Below are 14,412 nucleotides of genomic sequence, written 5' to 3'. Positions count from 1 at the left end.
TATGTGTCACGGTTCTCTAAAGTAGAACCCAGAAGCAGACCAGGACAAGGAGAGTAAGACGAAGGTGAGTATTATTTACAAGTTTAAATGTAGTGATAGAAAATCCAAGTAGCGGAGCGGCAGCGGAGGTGAGTTGATGGAATTGAGTAAGCAGATCCAAGGAAGTACTGAAGTCACCGACGACCAGGTAGGGATTGGATGAGTGTTCCGGTGAATGACTGTAGACAGAAAAAACGGAGGTAAGTTCAGCAAGCAAGAACGTACAAAACAAACTCTATCAAAACTGAGAGGCTTAGCTAGTAAAGTAGTGGACTTGTCTCATGTCATGACACTAGCTAGTAAAGTAGTGGACTTGTCTCATGTCTTGACACTTGTCGTTATGATTGTTAATTCGATTCGCCCAAAAGGACTTCAGCACCACCGGTTTAAATCTTTATTAGATGAGCCTGATGCCGCATACGGTGACTTGATTCTCCACGCTTGCGTAAGGTGGTTGAGTCGCGGGAAAGTACTGCAGCGATTTGTTGACTTGCTGCCCGAGATCAAGTCATTTCTGGAGTCACGAAATGAGGAGCGTGAGGAACTGTCTGATGATGCATGGCTGCTAGACTGAGGTTTCCTCACGGACATAACAGCTAAACTGAACCAGCTCAACTACGAGCTTCAGGGAAAWGACAAACACGTGGCACACATGATCAGCGCTGTCGATGCCTTTAAGGCCAAGGTGGGAGTGTGGGCCTCTCAGCTGAGGAATGGAAGGCTGGTGCACTTCCCAAACCTGGAGAAAATGTCTCAAAACATCGGAAAACAAAAAGATGCTTTTCTCCCGCAAGAATTCTGTGCCCACCTGGAGAAACTGGCATCCTAATTCAACAGRTGTTTTCAGGAGTTAAATGACACAGGGGAGGTTGTTGCATTTATCTCAAACCCTTTCCACCCCATTGAGATCGAGGAGGTGTCCGCCAAATTCCAGCAAGTATTTGCTTTACCAGTCGGAGTTGACATGGAGATAATTGAATTGAAAAAATGACATCGAGTTGAAAGCAAGATCAAGAGACGGTGACTTTTTGGGGTTTTGTAAACACTGAAAGGTTTCCCCTCCTTTCATCCTGCGGCGCTTAAGATGAAGGCCTACTTAGGATCGACATATCTCTGTGAGAGGGCCTTTTCACAGATGAAAAGAATCAAGTCAAAGAACAGATCTTGTCTAACTAATTAGACATCTGACAGACAGTGTCAGACAGTGTCCGTGTCAAACTATGAGCCAGACTATAGAGCACTTGCTGATAGTGTGCGATCACAGCCGTCACATTGAATGTGTGTGTGTGTGGGAAGAGGGGGGATCTCATCCACAGCCATCAGAAGGAGTGAGTATTGCCAGTTTGAAATGTGTTGTAAGTTATATTGTTTACAAAAGGATATGATCTGTGTTGTACGATGTTTAAAAAGGGAAACAGTACTGTACATGATCAGGCCTGTAATTGACTGATTATTGAGGTTATATATGAATGGTAGTAGGCCTGTAATTGACTGATTATTGAGGTTATATATGAATGAGTAGTAGACCTGTGGAAATATTGAAACATCTAATATTGACTGTGTATAAACATCTAATTACTGTTTATTAACAGTAATGACTGTTTATAACATTACTATGACTGTTATAACATCTAATATGACTGTGTGTATACATGTAATATGACTGTTATAACATCTAATATACTGTGTTATAAATTACTAATATGACTGTGTTATAACATGTACGATGACTGTGATAACATGTAATATGACTTGTGTTATTAACATGTACTATGACTGTTTTAACATCTACTATGACATGTGTTATAACAGTACTAGACTGTGGTATAACATTACTAATGACGTGTTATAACATGTAATATGACCTGTTTAAACATTTACTATGACTGTGTATATAACATGTAAATGTTATGAAACATTGTTTTAACATGTAATATGACTGTTGTTATAACATGTACTATGACTGTTTATAACATCTAATTATGACTGTGTATAAACATGTACTGATGACTGGTGTTATAATCATGTACATGATGATGTGTTTATTAAAAATTTATATGTGTTATAACATGTAATATGATGTTTAAACATGACTGAGTTGTTTATAACATGTAATATGACTGTGTTATAACATGTACTATGACTGTGTTATAACATGTACTATGACTGTGTTATAACATGTTGAAAGATAGTTGCACTTACTTCTGATTATACTATTTGTATAATTAAATGAATACTTTGCTTGTAGACTATAAAGAGACTATATAGATGATATAGAGAGGATTTAGAAAGACTGTAGAGAGACCATAGACTATATAGAGACTATAGAGAGACTACAGGGAGGCTATGCAGCGAGTCAATAGAGAGACTATAAACTTTAGAGATACTATAGACTACATAGAGAATGTATACAATAGAGAGAGACTATTGACTACAGAGAATATAGAGAGACAATAGAGAGACTATAGACTACAGAGAGACTATAGGAGATAGGTGGACTCTGGAGAGTATATAGAGAGACTATAGAGAGTAAATAGTGAGACTATAGAATATAGAGAGACTATAGACTACATAGAGAATATAGACTTTAGACAGACTATAGAGAGACTTTGGAATATAGAGAGACTATAGAAACTATTAGCAAACTATAGACAAAAAAGAGGATAGACTATAGAGACTAGATATACTATAGAGATGATAGAGAGACTATTGACTACAGAAAGACTATAGGCAGACTATATAGAGAATATAGACTACAGAGAGACTATAGAGAGACTATATAGAGAGACTATAGATAGACTTCAGAAATAACACAGAGGTATGACTGTCTAGCAGACACGATGCATGTAGGTTGGTTAAGATGGTATAGAACACAGGTATATAATTCAATAGATAGACACAGAGCAGAGGCAAGGATGTAGACAAGGTGTACAGGCATGTGTGACAGACGTACTGACGTCTGGCTGTCTCTTGTGTGTGGGATGTATCTTTTCCCAGCAGGCAGTGTTGGACCATATGGTCCTTAGAGATTCCTGAATCACACACACACACACCGCCTTCTGCACTCTTACTGCAGACAAAACTTCCTCATCCCACCCCCAGAGAGATGTTGTAATGGTCTCCAAGTGTGGTGTCTCTGTGTAAATGGTCTCCAGTGTTGTGTTCCTATGTGTAAAATGGTTCCAGTGTGGTGTGTCTTTGTGTCAATGGTCTCCAGTGTGGTGTCTCTGTGTAAATGGTCTCCAGTGTGGGTGTCTCTGGTGTAAATGGTCTCCAGTGTTGTGGTGTCTCTGGTCATGGTCCTCCAGTGTGGTGTCTCTGTGTAACAATGGTCACCAGTGGTGGTGTGTCTCCTTTGTCAAATGGTCTCCAGTGTGGTCTTCTGTGTAAATGGTCTCCAAGTGTGGTGTCTCTGTGTAAATGGTCTCCAGTGTGGTGTCTCTGTGTAAATGGTCTCCAGTGTTGGTGTCTCTGTGTAAATGTCTCCAGTGTGGTGTGTCTCTGTGTAAATGGTCTCCAGTGTGGGTGTCTTGCTGTGTAAATGGTCTCCAGTGTGGTGTCTCTGTGTAAATGGTCTCCAGTGTTGTGTGGTCTCTTTGTAAAATGGTCTCCAGTGTGGTGTTCTGTGTAAATGGTCTCCAGTGTGTGGTGTCTCTGTGTAAATGGTCTCCAGTGGGTGGTGTGTCTCTGTGTAAATGGTCTCCAGTGGGTGGTGTCTCCTTGTGTAAATGGTCCTCCAGTGTGTTTTGTTCTGTGTAAAATGTCTCTCCAGTGTTGTGTGTCTCTTTGTAAATGGTCCTCCGTGTTTGGTGTTCTCTGTGTAAATGGTCTTCCAGTTGTGGTCTTCTGTGTAAATGGTCCTCCAGTGGTGGTGGTGTATCTGTGTAAATGGTCTGCCAGTGTGGTGTTCTGGTGTAAATGGTTCTCCAGTGTGTGGTCTCTGTGTAATGGTTCTCCCAGTGTTGTGTGTCTTTGTGTAAATGGTCTCCAAGTGTGGTGTGTCTCTGGTAAATGGTCTCGCAGTGTGGTGTCTCTGTGGTAAATGGTCTCCAAAGTGTGGTGTCTCTGTGTAAATGGTCTCCAGTGTTGTGTGTCTCTTTGTAAATGGTCTCCAGTGTGGTGTCTCTGTGTAAATGGTCTCCAGTGTGGTGTCCTCTGTGTCAATGGTCTCCAGTGTGGTGTCTCTGTGTAAATGGTCTCCAAGTGTGGTCTCTCTGTGTAAATGGTCTCCAGTGTGGTGTGTTCTCTTGTAAATGTCTCCAGTGTGGTGTTCTCTGTTAAATGGTCTCCAGTGTGGTGTGTCCTCTTGTAAATGGTCCTAGTGTGGTGTCCCTCCTGTGTAAATGGTTCCAGTGTGGGTGTGTCTGTGTAAAATGGTCTCTAGTGTGGTTTTCTCTTTGAAATGGTCTCCCCAGTGTGGTGTGTCTCTTTGTAAATGGTCTCCAGTGGTTGGTGTCCTCTGTGTAAAAATGGTCTCGCAGTTGTGGTGTGTCCTGCTGTGTAAATGGTCTCCAGTGTGTTGTCTCTGTGTAATGGTCTCCCAGTGTGGTCTCTCTGTGTAACATGGTCTCCAGTGTGGTGTCTCTGTGTAAATGGTCTCCAGTGTGGTCTCTCTGTGTAAAATGGTCTCCAGTGTGGTGTCTCGTGGTAAATGGTCTCCGTGTTTGGTGGTTTCTGTGGTAAATGGTCCTCCAGTGTGGTCTCTCTGTGTAAATGGCCTCCAATCTGGCGAACCCCCAGCTTTTGACAGGAAGGAAGGGCGGCTCCCGACTGAGACTTCCCTGTCCTGCTGGCTGAGCTCTGTGTGGAGCGTGTGTTGCTCTCTTCTCTCTCTCTCCTTGCCATGGTGTTGCTCTCGTCTTTTCCCTGCTCCGTCTGTCCTCTCCTCTCTCTCGATCTCCTCCTCTCTCCATATCTCTTTTTGGTTCCCTCTCTCTATCTCTCCCTCTCTCTTTTTCTCTTGCTCCTCCATTGTCCTCCATTCTCCTCTCCTCGCCCCTTTCTTTTCAGCTTCTCACCGCTCACCGCACAGCCTCTCCCCAAAGGGGGTTAGCGTGAGGACATTTGGGACTAGTCAGGAATGTGTTGCAGCTCAAAAAAGTTCAGGTCATCTCAGTAATAGCAGCTGTGGTTGTTGGATATTGTTGGTCTGCTCTGTTTCGATATCGCTTGTCCTGGGTCCTGTTTGGGTCAAACATGTCAACAGTGCAAGCCAATATGGAGAAAATGGCCATGGAAAACATCCAATACAAGCACATCTGTGTGATGCTGAAACGGGCCTGTAAGTCAGTGACCAGCAACAAAACGTTCCATCCCTAATGAATGGAATGAGTTCCGTCTCCCATGTCCTGTAATTATACAGTGTGAATGTAAAGGGTAAATGTTTCTCGTCTTGTGATTGATCTTGTTGGATGCCGTCTTTGGAAGGTGGGTATGCAGGGATGAATGATTTGAAGTCATTTAATATTCCTGCCGGAGCAATAGAAGCACTTTGATGACAGAGAAGCAGACAGCAGGGAGGAAAGAGGATTAATGGGCAGAGGAAGAGGAGGCGTGTGACTGGTTTGATATCCTGTTTCAGGCAGACTAAGTGTCTCAGGCAGACTAGTGTCCCTCAGGCAGACTATAAAGTCTCAGGGACGACTATAATGTCTCAGGCAGACTATATGTCTCAGGCAGACTAGTGGTCTCAGGCAGACTATAATGTCTCAGGAGACTAGTGTCTCCAGGCAAGACTAGTGTTCAGGCAGACTATCAATGTCTCAGGCAGACTATAATGTCTCAGGCACTCAGGCAGACTATAATGTCTCAGGCAGACTAGTGTCTCAGGCAGACTAGTGTCTCAGGCAACGAGTGTTCAGGCGACTAATGTCTCAAGGCAGACTCAGTGTCTCAGGCAGACTACTGTCCTAGGCAAGACTAATGTCCTCAAAGGCCAGACTAGTGTCTCAGGCAGACTATAAATGTCTCCAGGCAGACTATAATGTCTCAGGCACCCTCGGCAGACTATAATGTCTCAGGCAAGACTAGTGTCCTCAGGCCAGACATATAATGTCTCCAGGCAGACTATAATGTCCTCAGGCACTCAGGCAGACTATAATGTCTCAGGCAGAACTATGTTTCAGGCAGACTATAATGTCTCCGGGAGACTATAATGTCTCCAGGCAGACTAGTGTCTCAGGCAGACTTCGTGTCTCAAGCAGAACTAATTGTCTCAGGGAAGACTATAATGTCTCAGGCAAGCACTAACTGTCTCAGGCAGACTAGTGTCTCAGGCAGACCAGTGTCTCAGCACGACTCTAATGTCTCAGGCAAGACTATAATGTTCTCAGGAACTCAGGCAGACTATAATGTCTCAGGCGACTAGTGTCTTCAGGCAGACTATAATGTCTGCAGGGCAGACTATAATGTCTCAGGCAGACTAGTGTCCTGCAGGCAGACTAGTGTCCCTCAGGCAGAACTATAATGTCTCAGAGCAGACTATAATGTCTCAGGCAGACTATAATTGTCTCAGGCAGACTTATAAATGTCTCAGGGCAGACTAGAATGTCTCAGCAGACTAGAATGTCTAGGCAGACTAGAAATGTCTTAGGCAGACTATAATGTTTCAGGCAGACTAGAATGTCTCAGGCAGACTCCTAATGTCTCAGGCAACTAAGAAGTTCTGAGGCAGGACTAGAATGTGTCCAGGCATATTATAATGTTCTCAGGCAGACTAAGAATGTCTCAGGCAGACTATAATGTCTCAGGCATACTATAATGTCTCAGGCAGACATAATGTCTCAGGCACTCAGGCAGACTAATGTTCTCAAGGCAGACTATGGTCCTCAGGCAGCTATATTGTCTCAGGCAGACTAGGTCTCAGGCCAGACTATAAAATGTCTCGGCCAGACGAATATCTCAGCGACCTAATAATGCTCAGGCAGACTATAATGTCTAGCAATACTAGATTGTCTTGAGGCAGACCTAAGAATGTCTCAGGCATATTCATATGTCTCAGGCAGACTAGAATGTCTCAGGCAGAACTATAATGTCTCAAGGCATACTATAATGTCTCAGCAGACTAATAATGTCTCAGCCACCTCAGGCAAGACTAATGTCTCAGGCAGACTATGTCTTCAGGAGAACTATATTGGTCTCAGGCAGACCTACTGTCTCAGGCAAGACATAATGTCTCAAGGCAGACGAATATCTCAGGCAGACTATAATGTTCCTCAGGCAGACTATAATGTCTCATATAATGTCTCAGGCAGACTATAAATTCTCAGGCAAACTATAATTCTCAGGCAGACTATAATGTCTCAAGGCAGACTATAATGTCTCAGGCAGACTAATGTCTCCAGGCAGACTATAATGTTCTTCAGGCAGACTAATGTCTCCGGCAGACTATATGGTCTTCAGGCGACTAATGTCTCAGGCAAGAATATAATGTCTCAGCAGACTCTAATGTCTAGGCAGACTATAATGTCTCAGGCACTCCAGACAGACTATAATTGTCTAGGCAGACTTAATGTCTCAGGCAGAGCTATAATGTCCTCAGGCAGACTAATGTCTCAAGGCAGACCTAATGTCTCAGCAGACATAATGTCTCAGGCAGACTACCATGTCTCAGGCACTCAGCAGACTATAAATGTCTCAGCAAGACTCTAATGTCTCAGGCAGACTATAATGTCTCAGGCACTCAGACAGACTAATGTTCTCAGGCAGACTAATGTTCAGGAGACTAATGTCTCAGGCAGATATATATGTCCCTCAGGCAGACTAATGTCCTCCAGGCAGACTAATAATGTCTGCAGGCAGACTATGTCCCAGGCAGAACTAATGGTCTCAGGCAGAACCTATAATGTCTCAGGCAGACTATGTCTCAGGCAGGCTAGAATGTCTCAGGCAGACTAGAAATGGTCTCAGGCAGACTAGAATGTCTCAAGGCAGACTAAGAATGTCTCATGGCAGACTAGAATGTTCCGGCCACTCCAGACAGTACTCATAATGTCTCAGGCAGAACCTAATGTCCTCAGGCAGACTATAATGTCCCTCCAGGCAGACTAATGTCTCTAGGCAGACTATATGTCTTCAGGAGACTAATGTCTCAGGCAGACTAATAAATGTCTCATGCAGACCCTACTAATGTCCTCAAGGCAGACTATAATGTCTCAGGCAGACTACATGTCTCAAGGCAAAGACTATAATGTTCTCAGGCAGACTAATAATGTCTCAGGCACTCAGGCAGACTATAAGTCTCAGGCAGACTAATGTCTCAGGCAGACTATAAATGTCTCAGGCAGAACTATGTCTAGGCAGAACTAATGTCTCAAGGCAACTATCATGGTCTCAGGCAGACTAGAAGTCTCAGGCAGACTTAGAAATGTCTCAGGCAGACTAGAAATGTCTCAGGCAGACTAGTGTCTCAGGCAGAACTAGTGTCTCAGGAGACCTATAATGTCTCAGGCAGACCTATAATGTTCTGCCGGCACTCAGGCACTCAGGCAGACTAAATGTTCAGGGCAGACTAAGTGTCCTCCCGGGCAGACTAGTGTCTCAGGCCGACTAGTGTCTCAGGCAGACTAATGTCCTCAGGCAGACTAGTGTTCCAGGCAGACTACTGTCTAGGCAAGACTAAATGTCTCAGGCAGACTAGTAGTCTAGGCAGACTATACTGTCTCAGGCAGACTATAATGGTCCTAGGCACTAGCAGACTATAATGTCTCAGGCAGACGAGTTCTCAGGCGACTATAATGTCTCAAGGCAGACTATAATGTATCAGGCACTCAAGGCAGACTATAATGTCTCAGGCAGACTAGTGTTTCAGGCAGACTATAATGTCCTCAGGGAGACCTATATGTCTCAGGCAGACTAGTGTCTCAGGCAGACTAGTTGTTCTCAAGCAGACTAATGTCTCAGGGAGATCTATAATGTCCTCAAGGCAGACTAATGTCTCAGGCAGACTTTAGTTCTCAGGCAGACAGTGTCCTCAGCAGACTATAATGTCTCAAGGCAGACTATAATGTCTCAGGAACTCAGGCAGACTATAATGTCTCAGGCAGACTAGTGGTCTCAGGAGACTATAATGTCTCAGGGAGACTATAAATGTCTCAGGCAGACTAGTGTCCTCAGGCAGATAGTGTCTCAGGCAGACTAATAATGTCTCAGGCAGACTAATTAATGTCTCAGGCAGACTATAATGTTCTCAGGACAGACTAGAATGTCCTCAGGCAGCACTATAATGTCTCAGGCAGACTAGAATGTTTTAGGCAAGACCTATAAATTGTTCAGGCAGACTAGAATTGTCTCAGGCCAGACCTATAACTGTCTCAGGCATACTAGAATGTCTGAGGCAAGCCTTAGCTGTCTCAGGCATATTTATAATGTCCTCAGGCAGACTAAAGAAATGTCTCAGGCAGACTATAATGTCTCAGGCATTACTATAATGTCTCAGGCAGACTTATAATGTCTCAGGCACTCAGGCAGACTAATGTCTCCAGGCAAGAACTAATGTCTCAGGCAGACTAATATTGTCTCAGCAGAACTAGTGTCTCAGGCAGACAATAATGTTCCTCAGGCAGAACCGAATATCTAGGCAGACTATAATGTCTCAAGGCACACTATATGGTCTCAGGCATACTAGAATGTCCTGAGGCATACTAGAATGTCTGAAGGCCAGACTAAGAATGTCTCAGGCATATTATAATGTCCTCAGGCAGATAGAATGTCTCAGGCAGGACTATAATGTCTCAGGCATACTATAATGTCTCAGGCAAACTATAATGTCTCCGGCACTCAGGCAGACTAATGTCTCAGGCAGACTAATGTCCTCAGGGAGAACTATATTGTCTCAGGGCAGACTACTGTCTCAGGCAGACTATAATGTCTCAGGCAACGAATATCTCAGGCAAGACTAATAATGTCCTCAGGGCAGACTATAATTGTCTCATATAATGTCTCAGGCAGACTATAATGTCTCCGGCAACTATAATGTCTTCAGGCAGACTATAATGTCTCAGGCAGACTTATAATGTCCCAGGCAAGACTAATGTCTCAGGCAGACTAATAATGTCTCAAGGCAGCTAATGTCCTCATGCAGACTATAATGTCTCCAGGCAGACTAATGTCTTCAGGCAGACCTATAATGTCTCAGCAGAACTATAATGTCCTCAGGCAGACATAATGTCTCAAGGCACTCAGACAGACTATAATGTCTCAGGCAGACTCATGTCCTCAGGCAGACTAAATAAGTCTCAGGCAGACTAAATTCCCTCAGGCAAGACTAATGTCTCAGCAGACTATCATGTCTAGGCAGACTACAATGCTCAGGCGACTCAGGCAACTATAATGTCTGAGCAGACTATAATGTCTCAGGCAAGACTATAATGTCTCAGGCACTCAGACAGACTATAAATGTCTCAGGCAGAACTAATGTCTCAGGCAGCTAAATGTCTAGGCAGACTATAATTGTCTCAGGGCAGACTAATGCTCAGGCAGACTAAAATGTCTCCGGCAGAACTAATGTCTCAGGCAGACTAATGTCTCAGGCAAGACTATAAATTGTCTCCAGGCAGACTAGTGCTCATGGCAGACTAGTGGTCTGCAGGCAGACTAAGTGTCTCAGGCAAGACTAATGTCTCAGGCAGACTAGTGTCTCAAGGCAGACTACTGTCTCAGGCAGAAAGACTAATGTTCAGGGCAGACTAGTTCCTCAGGCAGACTAAATGTCTCAGGCAGACTAAGATGTCTCAGGCACTCAAGGCAGATATAATGTTCTCAGGCAAGACTAGTGTCTCAGGCTAGACTATAGATGTCTCAGGCAGACTATAATGTCTCAGGCACTCCAGGCAGACTATATTTGTCTAGGCAGACTAGTGTTTCAGGGCAGCCTATAATGGTCTAAGGGAGACTATAATGTCTCAAGGCAGACCTAGTGTCTCAGGCAGACTAGTGTCTCAAGCAGACTAATGTCCTCAGGGAGACTATTAATGTCCTAGGCAGACTAATGTCTCCGGCAGACTAGTGTCCTCAGGCAGACCAGTGTCTCAGCAGATCTATAATGTACTCAGGCAGACTAATAATTCTCAAGGAACTCAGGCAGACTATAATGGTCTTACAGGCAGACTAGTGTCTCAGGCAGACCTATAATGTCTCAGGGAGACTATCCATGGTCTCAGGCAGACTAGTGTCTCAGGCAGACTAGTGTCTCAGGCAAGAACTATAATGTCTCAGGAGACTATACATGTCTCAGGCAGACTATAATGTCCTCAAGGCCCAGACTATGAATGTCTCAGGCAGACTATAATGTCTCAGGCAGACTAGAATGTCTTAGGGCAAGACTATAATGTTTCAGGCCAGACTAGAATGTTCAGCAGACTATAATGTCTCAGGCATACTAGAATGTCTGAGGCAGCTAGATGTCTCAGGCATATTATAAATGTCTCAGGGCAGACTAGAATGTCTCAGGCAGACTATAATGTCTCAGGCATACTATAATGTCTCAGGCAGGACTTAATAATGTCTCAGGACTCAGGCAGAACTAATGTCTCAGGCAGACTTAAATGTTCTCAGGCAAGACTATTATTGTCTCAACCAGGCAGACTAGTGGTCTCAAAGGCAGACTATTAATGTCTCAGGCCCCGAACGAATATCTTCAGGCAAGACTATAATGTCTCCAGGCAGCACTATAATGTCTCAGGCATACTAGAATGTCTGAGGCAGACTAGAATGTCTCAAGGACAATATTATATGTCTCAGGCATATTAATAATTGTTCTCAGGGCAGACTAGAATGTCTCAGGCAGACTGAATAAATGTTTCAGGCATACTTATAATGTCCTCAGGCAAACTATAATGTCTCAGGCACTCGGCAACACTAATGTCCTCAGGCAGACTAATGTCTCAGGAGACTTAATATTGTCCTCAGGCCAGACTACTGTCTCCAGGCAAGACTATAATGTCTCAGGCAAGACGAATATCTCAGGCAGACTATAATGTCTCAGGCAGACTATAATGTCTCTATAATGTCTCAGGCAGACTATAATGTACTTCAGGCAAAAACTATAATGTCTCAGGCAGACTATAATGTCTCAGGCAGACTATAATGTTCTCACGGGCAGACTAATGTCTCAGGCAGACTATAATGTCTCAGGCAGCCTAAATGTTCTCAGGCAGACTAAATGTCTCCAGGCAGACTAATGTCTCAGGCAGACTATAATGTCTCAGCAAGACTATTAATGTCTCAGGCAGACTATAATGTTTCTCAGGGCACTCAGACAGACTATAATGTCTCAGGCAGACTAATGTCTCAGTGCCAGACTAATAATGTCCTCAGGCAGACTAATGTCTCAAGCAGACTACGTATGCTCCTCAAGCAGACTATAATGTCTCAGGCAGACTACAATGTCTTCAGGCACTCAGGCAGACTATAATGTCTCAGCAGACTAATAATGTCGTCAGGCCAGACTATATGTTCAGGCACATCAAGACAGACCTAATAATGTCTCAGCAGACTAATGTCTCAGGCAGACTAATGTCTCAGCAGACTATATGTCTCCAGGAACTAAATGTCTCAGGCCAAGAACATAATGTCTCAGGCAGACTAATGTCTCAGGCAGACGTAATGTCCTCAGGCAGACCCTATAATGTCTCAGGCAGACTAATGTCTCAAGGCAGACTAGAAATGTCCTGCAGGCAGACTAGAATGTCTCAGGCAAGACTAGCAATGTCTCAGGCCAGACTAAGAATGTCTCAGAAACTAGAATGTCTCAGGCACTCAGGACAGACTATAATGTCTCAGGCAGACTAATGTCTCAGGCAGACTATAAGTTCCTCACGGCAGACTATGTCTCAGGCCAGACTAATGTCTAGGCAGACTATAAATGTTCCTAGGCCAGACTAGAATGTCTCAGCGACTAAAATGTCTCAGGCAGACTAGAATGTCTCACTAGAATGTCTCAGGCAGACCTAGAAAGTCTCAGGCAGACTAGAATGTCTCAGGCAGACTAGAATGTTCAGGCAGACTAAGAATGTGTTTCAGGCAGACTGTAATGTCTCAGGCAGACTATAATGTCTCAGGCAGACTAGAATGTCTCAGGCAGACTAGATTGTCTCAGGCAGACTATAATGTCTCAAAGGCAGACTATTAATGTCTCAGGCACTCAGGCAAGACTATAAATGTCTTCAGGCAGACTAATGTCTCACCGGCAGACTATAATGTCTCAGGCAGACTTAATGTCTCAGGCAAGACTAAATGTCTCAGGGCCAGAACTATAATGTTTCAGGCAGACTAGATGTTCCAGGCAGACTAAGAATGTCCTCAGGCCAGACTAGAATGTCTACACTAAGAATGTCTCAAGCAGACTAGAATGTCTGCAGGCAGACTAGAATGTCTCAGGCAGACTAAGAATGTTCAGGCAGACTAGAATGTTTACCAGGCAAGACTGTATTGGTCTCAGGCAGACTATACATGTCTCAGGCAGACTAAAGAAAAATGTCTGCAGGCAGACTAGATTTGTTCCTTCCGGCAGACTACAATGTCTCAGGCCGACTACCAATGTCTCAGGCAGACTAAATAATGTCTCAGGCAGACTATACACTGTCTCAGGCACTCAGCAGACTAATAATGTCTCAGGCAGACCTATGGTCTCAGGCAGACTAGAATGTCTCAGGCAGACTAATGTCTTCAGGCAGACTAGAAATGTCTCCCAGGCAGACTATAATTCTCAGGCAGACTAGAATGTCTCAGGCCAGACTAGAATGTCTCCCAGCAGACCTAGAAATGTCTCAGGCAAGACTTAGTAATGTCTCAGAGGCAGACTTTAATGTCTCCGGCAGAGACTAGAATGTCTCAAGCAGACTACAATGTTTCAAGGGCAGACTATAATGTCTCAGGCAGACTAGAAATGTTCCTCAGGCAGACTAGAATGTCCTTCAGGCAGACTAAAATGTCTCAGGCAGACTACAATGTCTCAAGGCAGAACCTCTAATGTCTCAAGGCTAGACTCATAATGTCTCAAGGCACCTCAAGGCAGACTAATAATGTCTCAGGCAGACTAATGTCTCAGGCAGACTATATGTCTCAGGCAGAACTAGAATTTTCTAGGCCAGACTAATGTCTCAGGCAGAGCTAGAATGTCTCAGGCAGAACTACAATGTCTCATGCAGGGAGACTAGAATGTCTCAGGCAGATAGAATTTCTCAGGCAACGACTAATGTCTCAGGCAGACTAGAATGTCCTCCGGCAGACATAATGTTTCTCAGGCAGACTACAATGTCTCAGGCAGACTAGAATGTTTCAGGCAGACTTATAATGTCTCAGGCAGAACTATAATGTCTCAGGCACTTCAGACAGACTATAATGTCCCTCCAGGCAGACTAAATGTTCTCAAGG

The sequence above is a fragment of the Salvelinus sp. IW2-2015 genome, unplaced genomic scaffold (assembly GCF_002910315.2).
Source record: "Salvelinus sp. IW2-2015 unplaced genomic scaffold, ASM291031v2 Un_scaffold2633, whole genome shotgun sequence".
Lineage (NCBI taxonomy): Eukaryota > Metazoa > Chordata > Actinopteri > Salmoniformes > Salmonidae > Salvelinus > Salvelinus sp. IW2-2015.
The sequence above is the reverse complement of the archived record's forward strand: the minus strand, read 5'-3'. Positions refer to the sequence as shown.